General features: G+C 39.7%; 1 protein-coding gene across 3 annotated transcripts in view; it reads left to right on the plus strand.

The window, feature by feature from the left end:
• Positions 1 to 15,963, plus strand: part of dlgap4b (discs, large (Drosophila) homolog-associated protein 4b) — a 139,964-nt gene that overhangs the window by 76,701 nt on the left and 47,300 nt on the right. The window contains exon 3 of one of the 3 annotated variants that reach the window (XM_026168451.1): positions 9,358 to 9,439. The gene's annotated coding sequence lies outside the window, so the exon portion shown is untranslated. The remainder of the gene's footprint in view (positions 1 to 9,357; positions 9,440 to 15,963) is intronic. The other 2 variants (XM_026168450.1, XM_026168452.1) reach the window with 2 other exon arrangements.

The raw sequence follows: 15,963 nt of genomic DNA on the forward strand, positions 1-15,963 counted from the left end.
TAACCCACGTCCGTCAGCACAGACCCTCCCCTAGCCCCGCTGCACGCAGCCGCGAGGAAACAGTCACCTGAGAGCCAACAGAGCCCCTAACCGGACATGACCGCTACCCCGGGTTGAGCCCCCCAAGGAAGATGCCTCCGGGGAACCCCCCGACGCCCTAAGCCTGTCCCTACCCCCACACCAATCACAATAGTGAAGGCGGGACCAAACTATGACCCCCCACCCCCACTAGGTGATGGAGCTGATCAAAGGAGCCCAGAGCAATTGATCTGATGTGGTGGCAGAGGCTGTATCAAGACTAATGTAATCTAATAGGTAATTTCTATATTGGTTAGAATTAAGATTATTTTTATTTTTCCAGTTCATGAGGACTGTTTTCTTGGCTATGCATAGGGCAGTGAAAACCATATGGGCGATATTCTTTTCTGAAGTAACATTATCTAAGCTGCCCAACAAACACACTAAGGGGGAAGTTGGAATGTTACATTTCAGACACTTCGATAAGTCTTCACATATCTCGCGCCAAAACTTCTGAACTGGTGGACAGAACCAAAGAGCGTGGATATAATTGTCCGGTGAATTGGTTTGGCAGTGTGAGCAGTTGTTGGTAGACGTAAAGCCCATCTTGAACATCCGATGACCTGTATAGTGCACTCTATGTAATATTTTGTATTGAATTAATTGAAGACTGGGATTTCTAATTAGATGAAAGGTTTTTAAGCAAATCTGAGACCAGAAGTTTAGGTCTAAGTTAACTGATAAATCCGCTTCCCATTTTGCAATAGGAAGTGATATTGATTCATCTGTTTTAGAAAGCATTCTGTATATTTTGGATAGTAATTTGGGGGTTTTAAGAGTAAGAAATTGAACCACACTTGGTGGTGTTTGTAGTTCAACTTGACCCGGTTTAAATTTCTTTTTTACTATGGATTTAATTTGTTGATATTCTAAAAATCTTTTCTTGTTGATCCCATATTGTGTAACTAGTCCGTCAAATGAAATAAATTCTGTTCCTTCTAGAATATGTTCTAAATATTTGATTCCTTTATCACTCCAATCTGAAAAGTTTATCATATTATTGTTTTGTAATATGTCAGGGTTGTTCCAGATAGGTGTACGTTTGCATGGGATTAATGAAGACGCCGTCAATTTTAGAAACTCCCACCATGCTGTCAGAGAAGAGCTGATGTTGATGCTTTTAAAGCATTCATGTTGTTGGATGTTTGAGCTGATAAATGGTAGGTCTGAGATCTCTAGATTATTGGCAAAGTATTCAGCTTCTTGTTGCAACCAGTTGCATTTGAGTTTGCTCAGTAACAGGTGACAGAAGATGGGTCAAAAGGAGGACAAGTCCATGGGGAGCTCCAGGGCCTGAAATCATCGCCATATTTGGAAAAAGATGCTAGAAAGAGGAACTTCTGTGTCTGACTTTAGCTCTAAAAATTGCTCATTGTCTGTACAAGATGCAAATGACATTCTTAAGATCTAAATTATGTTCTTAAAACACAAGAAGGGGCGTCAAACCCTGACGTTATAAAAACAACTCTCTGTGTATTTTTGGGAGAAGAAGTCTGCAGATGTGATGCTGTGTGCTTCTTCCCATGCGTGTGTTCTTAATAAACTCTTCATCTGATTGCATTCTACTGGGCCTCCATTGGTTTGTTTTTGTGCCACATTGTCGAATTCGGGACACTAGTCATAGTTTTTAATAGCATTAGCCGTCTTCTTGGCTAATGCTAACTGAGTGGCAAAGTGACTGGTCAGTTGCAAAATATTAATCCTGGACCAACATTATGATGATGATATATGAACAACACCAACACGTGGATATCAGATCGTGTTATCTTTTATACCTACAATAATGTTTTTTTCCTAAACAATTCCCAGATTGTTGCCCACGATGTGTCCCTTGTGTACCAGCTAAAAAACTGTCAGCAGGACAGCATCTCTTAACTCAGAGACTTGAAATGCTAAATACAAGGACACCATTTTAGGAATAACTATCAAGAATATACCAGCTTTTTAGTCTCCAAATTTTGATTAGCTTTATTGACAATCTGTTAATCATAGCTTTTCATGAATCAGAGGATGTCAGAGGGTAATTGTTTTCAAAGCTGTCTTTGCATACAGTTGCAAGGCAGGATTACAAAAATGTCTTTATTTCACCTGGATGAGATATTCAGAAAGGTCATTTTTTTAAATTCAGCAATGAATAATGATGTGCAGATAATGTCGGCACATGTTTTATATGCACTCACATACCTCGCTGTGAGTGCACACTCCTTTAATTATTGCAGAGATCACATTTAATCCAGTTGCCGGATCTGCTGCCAGCTACTGAGTCATTAGAATAATTATATCACACAGAGATTTTGCGAATGAGCGTGTGACTCTTTCCAAAAGCGTTGTCACACCGCCTCACTTTTTTGGATTTATCTTCAGTCACACTTAAGTTGCCTCCCATCTGCTCATTGAATACTACAAATTGTATAAGTGTCCTAATCCTGATCCTCCTCCTCGTCATCTTTAATGAAATGCCTCAACAGATTTCTTAAACACACTCACACGTCTTGGCCTTTTCATCAGTCTTTTCCTCTTTAGCGTCTTTTTGAAACATTTATGTTACTGGGTGGACAACCATGAAGGAGTCAGAGCCTTTGAATAATCAGTGTGGTTGATAATGACACTTAGAACTGGAATTTCATAGTGTAGAACTGATGACTAAGAATAGTTTTTTGCACTTTTCAAAGACATATTGACAAAATTTTTCACATTAATTATCATGTATGTATAAAGTTGCAATAAAGTAGATATAAAAAACAAGGTGGTCATCATGGTGACAAGAGATTGAAGAATATTACATTTCATGCGTAATTGCGCATAATATTATGCTTCTTAACCTGCCTTGGCAAATTTTCTTAAGTATGCATTCGTTAGGTATTTTCCTGGCACTGATCAAATGTGCATCCAGGCTCGAAATTGCATTTGGTTTGCATTTAAACTTGCTCAGACGATACATTATTGCAGATTTTCTTTCTTTAGGCACACATGCATGCAAACATATTCACAATAAAATATTCAAAAAGATCCAAAACCGCAACTTAACTAATGTTCCACCAATACGGCATCTGTACCAGTCAGGTTCTAACATTGATAAGTGGTGTGAACGCTTTTAGTTATTCTTATTCTTATTATTAGCAGTAGTGTTAGTATTAATGTTATTGTTTCTGTTTTGCAATTTTAGCATCCAACCACATCAATGTTACCTGTATCAGCTCAACTCTATAGCCTCGATCTCTGAGTCATTTCAAGGCCCGACACTTTAATATATCAGTGTCCTCAAGGTTTTGTCTTTACAATTTTCGCAGTTATTTTTAGGCATAATTTATAAACTCGTTCAGGTTTTGATTAAATATAAATAAGCATGTTGTAACTCATGTGTCTGTGCACTTTTTCTGTAATAAAAGGATTAAACTTCATCAGATGAGTGCCTAAAGAGAGCTATGATTGTATTAATGTAAAACAGCTGTGATTACATTTCCCTCAACAGATATTTGCTGTTTTAGTTCAGGTATATAGAAATATAATTTCTAACAACCAGGGTTGTTATACAGGCCTTGACCCGAATCGTAATTAAATACCGGCTGGAAATTGCCAGTGCACAAATGAATCAAATTATATTCATTGAGCCACTCAAAGTACACCAAACATATGATGGTTTATTTAACACTAGCATATGTCTGGTGTTAAATACCAGTAACTGTCGTTTAGTGCGATTTCATGTCCTCACGATTTAAACATCATCACAGATTCTTTTTTAAATTTGGCTCAAACGTTTGCTTGAGTAAACTGACTGTCAGTGAAAGTTCCAAATTTACACTGACCTCATAAAATTTAATAGAAAGTATTAGCATTAGTGCATATGTGGACAGATGTGGATATTAACTGCAACTGTATTAAGACAAATATGGGATGAACTGAAGCATTTGAAGTGAGTTGCATCTGGATTCAAAGTTAGAATGTGGTGTGTCCTACCTCTATGAGCTGCTGCTTCTGCTTTTGGTTTTATGCAGATGGGGAAAAAAGTGGATTCAGAATGTGCTGGGTAACTGGAAATTTCAGCTGTATTGCAACAGATCAACAAGAAGTTATATTTCAAAAAGAGTGGTAACACAGCAATAACCTTTCTTGTTCTTTAGCGGTCTCTCTGGGTTGCAAAGGAAACTTTGTAGAACTTCCACTTCAGACTACAATGAGAGTCAAGAGCACTTAAAGAGGTCTTTACAGGCCAGCGTTTATATGTAGTTCAATAGTATAGCGTAGTGTGTTTATGTGCCCCTGAATGTACTAAAACATGTATACCAAAGCTTCACTGAAACACACAGCAGAAATACCTGATAACAAACTGTTTTAAGTATAATCCATGTTTTAGCTGTCATGAGACGTGGTGACATTCCTCGGAGGCTTATATTGATGTGATAGCCTCTCACAGTTGCTGCAGTTTTGTCGACTTCACATCCATGATGCAAATATCCGGTTCCACCACATCCCAAAGGTGCTCTGTTGGATTGAGATCGGGTGATTGTGGCAGCCATTTGATTACAATAAACTCTCATGTGCAAGAAACCAGTTTGCACTCGGTTTGGTCTTCTGCTGTTGTAGCCCATCTGTTTAAAGGTTTGATGTGTTGATGTGTTCAAAAATCCTCTTTTGCATACCTTGGTTATAACAAGGGGGCATTTGAGTTACTATCGCCCTCCTGGCCTCCTCTGACCTCTGGCATCAAAAGGCAACCAGGGTATTTTCTGTTTTTCACACCATTCTCTGCAAACCTCAGAGACACTTGCTGATCTACTGGGATTTTCCTGCATAGTTCCTGAAATACTCAGACCAGCCCATCTTACAACAACAACCATGCCACATTCAAGTCACTCAAATCACCTTTTTCTCTGAACACTCCCCCATTTCAACATCGGCAGGTCATCTTGAAGATGTCTTCACACCTAAATATATTAAGTTGTTGGCAAGCGACTGACTGAGATGTTTGTTTGATTAGATGTTTGCTTGAAGGAATAGTTGAACAACTGTACCTAAAAAGTGGTGAGTTTGTGTATTTACCTGCAAAATCAGAAACATTGATCTTAATTTAGCCCAGCTTAACCCTTTAAAGCCGGTCAGAGCGGGTACGCTCTGTTTTGCGTAACTATTGCTAAATCCCGGTAGCACTGCAACCACATAAGCTAGCGCAATAATTTTTTTTGCATATGAAACCGGAGGAGTTGTACTTACATCTTATGCCATCAGCTTGTCCTAGGTCACGGTTTCCTTCCACATACACCATTTTGCGGAAATGTAGTTTTTTACCATCAGGGTCTTGCGAACCTGTACTGGCGTTTTTAAAGGTTATGTTTGACTTTATGACTTTCTGTGTCGTTTCTGGGATGCTTAGGACTCATATTGCACTGCTGGAAATAGTTTATTTTGATGCATATGCTGTTTTTTTGCAAATTTGCACTATAATATTTATTTTTGTTTTTTCTGCAGTATATAAAAATTGGTGTATTTCAAAAATAAAACTATGAAGACACTTGAAATAAATATCCTGTGGTGGGAAACTATTTTGTGCAACTTTTTGGTATTTACAGTTTTGAGGGATAAGCCTCTTAAATTTCTCTAACTACAAATATATGCTAAAAAAACAAAAATGATTTTCAATTTTTTGTAGTTTATTGCACTTTTTTGCAATTTATGTAATTACTATGCACTTAATGCATACATATTATTCAAATGTGGGCTATAATAGTTGTATTGATGTATATCAACTTGGAATGCTCCAATAAATGGCACTACAGCATGTATAAATATGATATAAGCCCTGGCGGACTTGGTTCTATGGTAGGTCTTAAAGGGTTAATAATCACAAATTCCTCTGCATACGTTCAGTTCAATGCATTCCACCCACTGGAGAGATTTCCCAAAGCAGATATTTATAATGCATTCCATAAATGAAGAACCTAATCAGCAGATCCCTCCAGTCTGACGCCTCAATCGGTTTTCTAATCTCATTTCTAATTTATCTCACTCTGGCCCGCAACAAACCTGGTGCTGTGAAGTGCATTTTGACATTAATCCTTCAAATTTGCAGTGGGCAGTGAAGCAAGGCAAGAGTGGTTTGGCATGAATCCCATTCACAATTCAATGCATAAAACTCCATAAAGTTCATTTGTCTTCCATTCAAGGTCATCTGTGCTCTGTGAATGGTTTTAAAGTTGTGTAGATGTGTCTGTTCTCTCAGTGAGTTGAAGAAATCCTTAAGGTGCATGTGACTGCACATGGGAAACATGAAGAAGAATCAGCTTTACCATAAACATTAGCTGTAGGTACATTTTTTACTCTGTGTCAAAATAACTGCGATCCATACTGGTGATTGTTCTTGTAAGGGGCCGGGTTTGGTTATGTTCTTGTTCTTGCCATTTAGATTCTTTTGAATAACACTTTACAGCCAATACGAGATGACCTTTAACACTGTTAAGAGGTGTGTGTGTGTGTGTGTGTGTGTGTGTGTGTGTGTGTGTATGTGTGTTTGCATCTTTGCAATTTTTCTTGACATTTTATCAGAAAAGGTCACAGCACTTTAGAGTTTTGTGTTTGTTGATTCTGTCCCGAAAATCAAAGCTAACCTGTGTGTGTGTGTGTGTTTTTCTCCTACATATTTCACAATGATTGTGGATGTTCAAGGCCCAATGCTGTGTCTATAGCCGTTTCTGAGTTGTGGTTTAGGAACATGGCATTTTCTATAAGGGTCCACCTCCGAATGTGGCTGAAGCCTGCTGTATCATGTCACTGATGCCAACAACAGGGACACTCCCATGCTGTCAAGCAACTTTAAACTCATCCATTAGTTTGATAATCTGCTCAGAAATAACTTTGCCATTTTGACAGTGCTTTAATAGGTTCTACTATTTTTCTGATACTTAGGGGTATGACAAGATGTTGAGGTTGTCAGGGGTCACCACTAACATTGTTTTGCCCATAGAAATATGTAACACTTTGAGGTTACCAGCTCAGTTAGTTCACGGTTCCGTGCATTCAAATGTCTGAAAGAATTACAGTTTACGTGTGCAAAAAGGCATCGTGGCTGAGAAAACATAACTCTTTTGATCAACAGAGTTATAATATTAGACCGCCTCAATTCTGAATATTAAAGTCACTGGTCAATGTTTTAATTTAAAATAACTACTGTTCCCTCACAGGACTGTTGTCGCACTGATAGAAATGCAGATGTGGCATGCATTTCTCTCTAAAACGTACCCACATAGTATAAGTTGCCAGAAATTTATTACTACTGCTGTCAGCTTTAATTTCGTTAAAATGACGTTAACGCCATAACCGCATTAACGCCGCAAATCTCCGTTATCGAGTTGACGCGGATCGCCCCGTGCATGGGGCTGGACGGCGCTAACGCGTTAAGGGGCTAACCGCACTAATGCATTGACGTCGTGCAGCCCCACGCACGGCTTGTCAACTCGCTAACGGAGATTTGCGGCGTTAATGCGGTTATGGCGTTTTCATGAGATTAACCCTGGATCCGGGTGACCAGATTTAAAATTGCTCAAACAGGATATTTTGAATTTTAATTACCCTCATCTATTTTAAACATAACCTACTCTCATCAGTTCTTGTCACGGTCCGGGGCAGCGGCCGTGTGAAGAGTGGAAAGGAGGACTCAAATGCAGCACTTACTCAAGGCGATTTATTGACAATATCAAACATAAAGTGGAGATGGCAAAACAGAACTAAGGATGAACTAAACTGGGTGAAAACTACACAAAGGAGTGGCAAACCTGAACATGAAGGGAGAACAGCAGGGAGAGCACGCAGGGGATTTCACAGGGTATGAACACAGACGACGCGACGAGGAGCAGAGGAAATCACACACTATAAGTACACAAAGAGACACTGGGAAATCACACACAGGTGGGGGAAACAGCTGGACCTGATTAACCTGACGAGACAGGGGAACACTAACACCAGGGACCAACAGAGGGAGCACAAACCCAGAACCCAGTGTCTAAAATCCCAAACACAAACCATCCCAAAACAGCCATGAATAATAATGAAAGTAATAACAATAAAGAACATAAACATAAAGTCACTGAGTCATGGTCGCAGGACCATGACAGTTCTGACTGACAGCTCATTTATATATATTTATGTCTAAACTTTGCTGTTGTCTTTAAACCTGCACGAAAGATCTTATGGGCGGGTTCTGTGTCTTCGTTTGCATTGTATGTTTGTGTTGTTTGTGTGGCATCCACACTCTTTGTTTGCTTCCCACATGAATGCGTAAAAACATCAAAGAGAATATTTTCGAAAGTTGTCATACTTCAGGATGAAGCCTTGGCATGACACATTCTGCACACTGAATACTAACACCAAGGTTGTGCCCTTCTACCAACTGTATATTTTAGTCCTTGTGGCATTGATGAACAAAGCCTTCTTTTCACTGAAGTCCTGAGGAGAAGCTCAATCCATAATGCAAAATAAGAGTTCTGGGATGCCGTTTGATGCCTGACCTTCGAGGGTGGTTCTCCCAGGATTTTTGATGGCACTTGTCAAAGTGTGGACCTTTTGTACTTTCCGGTGAGAAGCCTGAACTCCTTCTCTTCTTTTCCTAACTAAGGCAACATGAAATTAAAAAGAAAGCTGTCGACAGAGAGACTTTTTTTGTCCAAGCACTGATCATACTCCTCTGTGTGGAGTCTATATCACAGAGTCCACATAGGACAAAACAGTGAGTGGACGGACTGCTTTGAAAGGCCTGGGGTCAAAAAATTTGTGATCCCACGCTGTCATAGTTTGTGTAACACTGCAGGTGTTATAAAACCAACAGGAATATGAATGAGTGGGAGATTGCCATGATTGAAATGTCCTAAAGCAACTCTGTGCCTTTGTAATATCCTCCAAGGTGTGGGAGAGGCAAAAGAGAGCGAAAGTAGGACACTCGGGCGTAAAGCAGAGACAAAAAGGTGGAGCTGCTTGCTACTTTGCTGGCCTGAGCCTGCATACAAGTTGCCCTCAGGCACTGGTTCACAATCAGTATATTTTGTCCTGATTTGCAATGCTGCATGGCAAAGCCTTATCCTCAGCTCTGTGTGCTCCCCGTGGGTATAATATGTGTGCGTGTGCGTGTGCGTGTGTGTGTGTGTGTGTGTGTGTGTGTGTGTGTGTGTGTGTGTGTGTCTTTCGCAAAACAGCTTAGGTTTTCTTGTCACTTAACAAGGAAAGCATGACATGATTATATGAGTTCATAACAGACAGAAATGTTGAAACACTTTTTCTTTGTATATCTTCCAGAAGAGCTCCACCAACTCAGATCGAGGCTTCTGAGAAATGAGCTGCCAATGTAAGTCCCTTGGCTGACCTCAGCGCTTCGCTGGTAATGTTGCTTTTAAATTAATTAAACTGACTGAAAGTTATAATTGAGTACACAAACACTCGTGCATGCACAGAGTGATAACCTTGTACCCCAAACCTATCCCTCACTTCACCTCACTACCCATCAGGGACAGAGTTTGCCGCTGACATACACTAATTTATTAGCAGCTAATTGCTATCCCTTGCAGACATTCTGGTGGGACATCAAAGGATGACACTCCTCAGGAGAAACGATTGAAATTCAAATTTCAAACAATACCCTTTCCCTCTGTATGGTGCTACGGACTCGTCGCCTTTGGTTTTAGTTTGTCATCCCAAGTGCATGGAAGGCTTAAGGCTCTATCAATAATGGATGAGGATTTGAGACTTTACAGTGGGTTTTCCAGGAGATTCGGTGCTTCCATTTAAAGCCCTGCAAGACTGGCACTCTGTATACCTGGAAACTGCTGTTGTCGCTTTGAAGCAGTTCTTGAGGCAGTATAGTCGCTCAGTGCTGCTTACAGAAAAAGATAAGAAGCTGTAACTTTCAGAGAAGCACCGCAGCTGTACACATGGGATTTTAGGGTGAAGTCTATGCTGCGGTCTTTCATAGTGCATTCACTTCTAAAAGCATGCTGTAGCAAGCTGAGGCCCACACAACAAAAGCACTGCAAAAACGTCCCATTTGTATCATATTATGACTCGGTGTGAAATGCAGCCTGTTTTCTGTTCTTAGCTGACAGGAGTGGCACCCAGTGTGGTCTTTTGTTTCAAGGTTTGACTCAAGACTAGATAACAAAGACACTGCAAAAGCATTGCGTTTGTGTCATATTGTCCTGTAAACATTGTAATGATTTATTTTGTGTGGACAGCTTGGGGCAGTTCAAAAATCTGTTGACTATCTGGTATTATTTAATGGCGATCATATAGTATGTTTCCCACTTATAAACTATGAGAATTAGCAGACACATCATTTGCATTTTGTTTACTAGGCAATTATAAAATCAGCTTTCAGCATTTACGCTTTGTTTCTTCGCTAACTCTGGAGGGAAAAGCTAAGTCATTAGTAGCTAAATGCTTTATATGCTAGTCAATGACTTTGTGTTAATGGTGGTAAATATTCAGCTTTTTGGGGGCACATTTACTGTAACCGCGGCTAGAAATTCAACTACTGAAGACCGTGAGTAATAAGCTTAGGCCCTAGAGACTGTTCGACGACCTCCTGTGTATTTCCTGAATGGTTGGCGAGGAGTTGTTGGAGGCTGCTGGCTGTCGCTGAGTGAAATGGGTAGCAGAGAGAATTCTACACCAAAAACTTCTTTGTGATTACTTTAGGGGCTAGCGGATTGCCAAGGTCTCCCTTTGTTTACATGAAAGATGTTGGCTTATGTGCAAACATTTGCTAATTAAACACCAAGCTATAATGAAACAGAGAGCACTCTCCTTCAAAATAAAAGCTGTGCCTTACACTGAAACCAACAAATTTCAAAAAGATCCACTTTTTACTTATTTGTCCTATACCCATCACAGTTTCACTACAATTTAGTGAGTAGCTGGCAAGACAAATCAGCATCTTCTATGGGCAACATCAGCAATCTGCAACAACCAGAGAAATCACAAGGAAGTTTTCAGTGGAGCACCATCTCAAAGATGACCAATTTTTGACCAATTTCACCTAGCGATTTCCAGCAACCTCCAGTTACCCATCAAAGTCTATCAGGGAATACACATTTTTCCTAGCAACCGGTATTTACCAGTATGTCTCTAACTGATCTCTAGCCCTATGTGGTTGGGGCTTTAGCCGTGTACCTGCCAGCAGCCACTCACAGCTAATCTGGGAACACAAATTTTTCCCTACCAAGCCAGGGTGGCTAGCATTAGCATCAATCATTAAAACAGACAGTTGTGTCTGTTTTAATAGGTAACTGCTTATGGACCCTACAGAGATGGCTTTCAACCCATGCAAACATTCCCATGCAGAGCTTCAGAAAGCCAACACCGCCTAGCTCAACTCTGTGTGGGTCAGATGTCGATTGATTGACAAGTGGGCTGAAACAGGAAAGAGAGTGACAGTAATAGAAGAACAAACAATAACAAAAATCAGTGATTATAAAAATAAAAAAAGCACAGACAGTAGCTACAGTGGACATTTTTCATTGTTTTTAACACTTGGTTTCACTTCAGCTCTTTGTATTTTGTAACTTTGCTCCTCTGTGGAGTTGGCTGGAGGATCAGCACCACATCCTTTCGATACTTCCTCTTTCTGGCAATAGGCGTTCCCTGCTATCTGCCGATGCAGTGCCAACAGAGAACTATGTTGAACCCATAAAACACTCTGTAGAACTGAAGCCCTCAAAGGTGGATAATAATATTTTCTCACTAGGATTGCAAGTCAGCAGCCTCTCATGTGTCCGTGCCAGGATGTTGTAAACCAGCAAGGTGGAAAAGTGAGTTACATTTTAGACGTCTCATAAAAACAGCACAGTTGGGCATTCATTCATTCATTTATTAGGGTCACATTCATTGCAAACATGTTAGTTGATGTAAAACTGCAGAGAAGGTTAGCCACACTCACCAAACATTGTGTAAATTCAATATTATGTGTGTTGCACAGTGTTTGAAATATTGATGGCGTTTAAAATTAGATGATTTTAATTAGATTCAAACTGTATTTTTGACCTTGTCCATTACATCCTGATTGTTTCTTGCGTGCTTTCCTCTTCTTACATAAGTCAGTTTATTTGGGTTTTTGCCACATTTAATCAACTAAGAAATTCATCCTAAGGAACATTTCTCATTATTCTAGAAATGTCTATAATTTGAAGGGTTTTTCTCATTCTTATTTTTGGTTAAATAAATTAAATTATCTGCCTATTTAAGCTTGTTGATTCTCTGGGAAACAGCTTGCCCTATTTTTCTACCAGTTTATTTCCTTATATATATATATATATATATATATATATATATATATATATATATATATATATATATATATATATATATATATATATATATATATATATATAAAAACACCCAGCACGCCCCTGCGGGCGGTTTATCCTTCAAGCTCGGGTCCTCTACCAGAGGCCTGGGAGCTTGAGGGTCCTGCGCAGTATCTTAGCTGTTCCCAGGACTGCGCTCTTCTGGACAGAGATCTCCGATGTTATTCCCGGGATCTGCTGGAGCCACTCGCCTAGCTTGGGAGTCACCGCACCTAGTGCTCCGATTACCACGGGGACCACCGTTACCTTCACCCTCCACATCCTCTCGAGCTCTTCTCTGAGCCCTTGGTATTTCTCCAGCTTCTCGTGTTCCTTCTTCCTGATATTGCTGTCATTCGGAACCGCTACATCGATCACTACGGCCGTCTTCTTCTGTTTGTCTACCACCACTATGTCCGGTTGGTTAGCCACCACCATTTTGTCCGTCTGTATCTGGAAGTCCCACAGGATCTTAGCTCTGTTTTTTATATATATATATATATATATATATATATATATATATATATATAGTGGGTAAGTATAGAGACAAAAATGACCACAGATATCGACTTTTAGTACAAATCTGGCATAACTGTGTAATGTAATAATGTTAAACCGTGAAAATAGAGAAACCGCAGTTGTAATATTTAGCATTGTGTCTGCAATGTCACATTTTAATGGAAGTTTTACACTGTGTCCATATTTAAATGAAGGATTAGGACACAGCATATATCCAAAAGCTGACTAGCTCTTATATACTCAGTGTATATACCCCTAAAAACATACACAAAGACGATGCAGTCTTTATGTTTTCTTATATCACGTCACACATACACACAGAGAAATGCATTAGTATGCAGATATGGCCCTTGACATTTATACTCACAGGCAAATGAACAGACACTTCTTCAGGCCAACACATCGGCACACATGTTCACACATACAGCCACTTTCCTGCAGAAACAGTGGTCCTGCCAGCTGTGTTGCTGTGGTAAGGAGATAACAGGAAACTCCAATCACAGGTCTTCTCTCAATCCATTCCATAACACCCCTGATGGGAGTCTCCCTGGGGTTGAGGATGAGAGGGTATAGCAGACATCACACTAACAATAGGCCATGCTAGAGGTGTTGAAATTGGATCCAAAGTTTGCATTCGACACAGGCTTTTGTATCGTACATGTGTACCAAAAGTGCACTGATAAAAAATTAACCACACAAATCTTTTTTTCAATTCAAGCAGCATTTGACAAGAAATAATATGAACAATGACGGCTTTGTGAAGAAAGGAGGAAAAGGGGTGCAACTGCAGTACTGAAACATTGTGATCAAAACTGAGCACGCTCTGAGAAGGTAGGGTTGAGAGCGGGGCTGCAGTGCACAGTCATGATTGATGCATTACTCTGCCCTAGTTGTCTGCACACAAGAACAGGAAGACTGTGGCAATTTTACCCAATCCCAGTGTAAAACTTCTTTTGTCTCTTCACTTTCCCACTCCTGTTTTGTCTCTCTATACACTTGCAATATGAAGAGCTCATCCTTTGCTATTAAAAAGCCTCTTATGTGTGCAGACAGTAAGAAGCAAGCGTGGAAATCATTTTTAGCATTAAAGGGCTCTTACTGTCCTACACATAGGATATAAACTATCTCTTCCAGAGAATGCAGATTATTTCATCCCATTTCCTGCTGCCTTTTAATATGCTACACACAATCACATCGTAACTGTGACATGCACCATTCCGTTTTTCTATCCTTTGTTGCTAGATACCTAAAAAGCAAAAATGAAATGCTGTTTCATCCCCAGAGATGAGATGTACTGTACTTCTGCCTCTGAAATCTGTTTATTTTCAGAAGAGTCACTTGAGACAAAACATTTGCTAAATGTATATGGTCTAATATATCAGGATGAATATGCTCAGAAATGCGCATCCCTTCTTGTCAAGGTCAATATCTTCTCTGACTCAGAAATCCTATTAGCGGAGATCCACATTACCTGCTTTAGTGCAGTTTAATAGGGTAATGAGTCTCAGTGGTGATATTCAAACACAGAGGGAAGGAAACCTCACGGGAAATTGTTGATTAAGAAGACTTATAAAGTACTAAAATGCCTTAATTTGTAAATCACACCCTAAAAACGACTCAAAAGAGTAATAGAACTTTTTCAGCCTTTGTGGATTGTAGATACAAAGACGCAGCACTGAACTTGGATTACTTTGTTTTTGTGAGTTTCAAAATTATGGAAATACTTGCCGTATTTTTCAGACTATAAGGCGCACCGAATTATAAGGCACATTACGTGAAATAAAACAGTCAGATAAGCCAAACTTTATTCAACTCATTTTTCTTGCTTCCTCCACTTCCGTACCATGCATTCATTAACCCTTTAAAGCCGGTCGGAGCGGGCACGCTTCGTTTTGCGCAACTATTGCTAAATCCCGGTAGCACTGCAACCACGTAAGCTAGTGCAATAATTTTTTTGCATATGAAACCGGAGGAGTTGTACTTACATCTTATGCCATCAGCTTGTCCTAGGTCACGGTTTCCTTCCACATATAGCTTTGCAAAAACTGCATAAAAAGCACTTGCAGCAACAAAAACACAATATTCCAGAAACACGCTTTGCCGATCCGATCAGCTGTTTGTAGCACTTCCTACGTCCATAAGCACGAACTATCGCATGTCCGCCATGTCCTGCCCGAAACCTCATTTTGCGGAAATGTATTTTTTTTTTTACCATCAGGGCCTTATGAGCCTATACTGGTGTTTTTAAAAGTTATGTTTGACTTTATGACTTTCTGTGTCGTTTCTGGGATGCTTAGGACTCATATTGCACTGCTGGAAATAGTTTGTTTTGATGCATATGCTGTTTTTTTGCAAATTTGCATTATAATATTTATTTTCGTTTTTCTTGCAGTATATAAAAATTGGTGTATTTCAAAAATAAAACTATAAATGGTAAATGGCCTGTATTTATATAGCGCTTTACTAGTCCCTAAGGACCCCAAAGCGCTTTACATATCCAGTCATCCACCCATTCACACACACATTGGTGATGGTAAGCTACATTGTAGCCACAGCCGCCCTGGGGCGCACTGACAGAGGCGAGGCTGCCGGACACTGGCGCCACCGGGCCCTCTGACCACCACCAGTAGGCAATGGGTGAAGTGTCTTGCCCAAGGACACAACGACCGAGACTGTCCAAGCCGGGGCTCGAACTGGCAACCTTCTGATTACAAGGCGAATTCCCAACTCTTGAGCCACGATCGCCCTATGAAGACACTTAAAATAAATTTCCTGTGGTGGGAAACTATTTTGTGCAACTTTTTTGTATTTACAGTTTTGAGGGATAAGCCTCTTAAATTTCTCTAACTAGAAATATATGTTAAAAAAACCAAAACGAATTTTAATTCTTTTGTAGTTTATTGCACTTTTTTGCAATTTATGTAATTACTATGCACTTAATGCAGACATATTATTAAAATTTGGGCTATAATAGTTGTATTGATGTATATCAACTTGAAATGCTCCCAAAAATGGCACTACAACATGAAAAAATATAATATAAGCT

The sequence above is a fragment of the Astatotilapia calliptera genome, chromosome 5 (assembly GCF_900246225.1).
Source record: "Astatotilapia calliptera chromosome 5, fAstCal1.2, whole genome shotgun sequence".
Lineage (NCBI taxonomy): Eukaryota > Metazoa > Chordata > Actinopteri > Cichliformes > Cichlidae > Astatotilapia > Astatotilapia calliptera.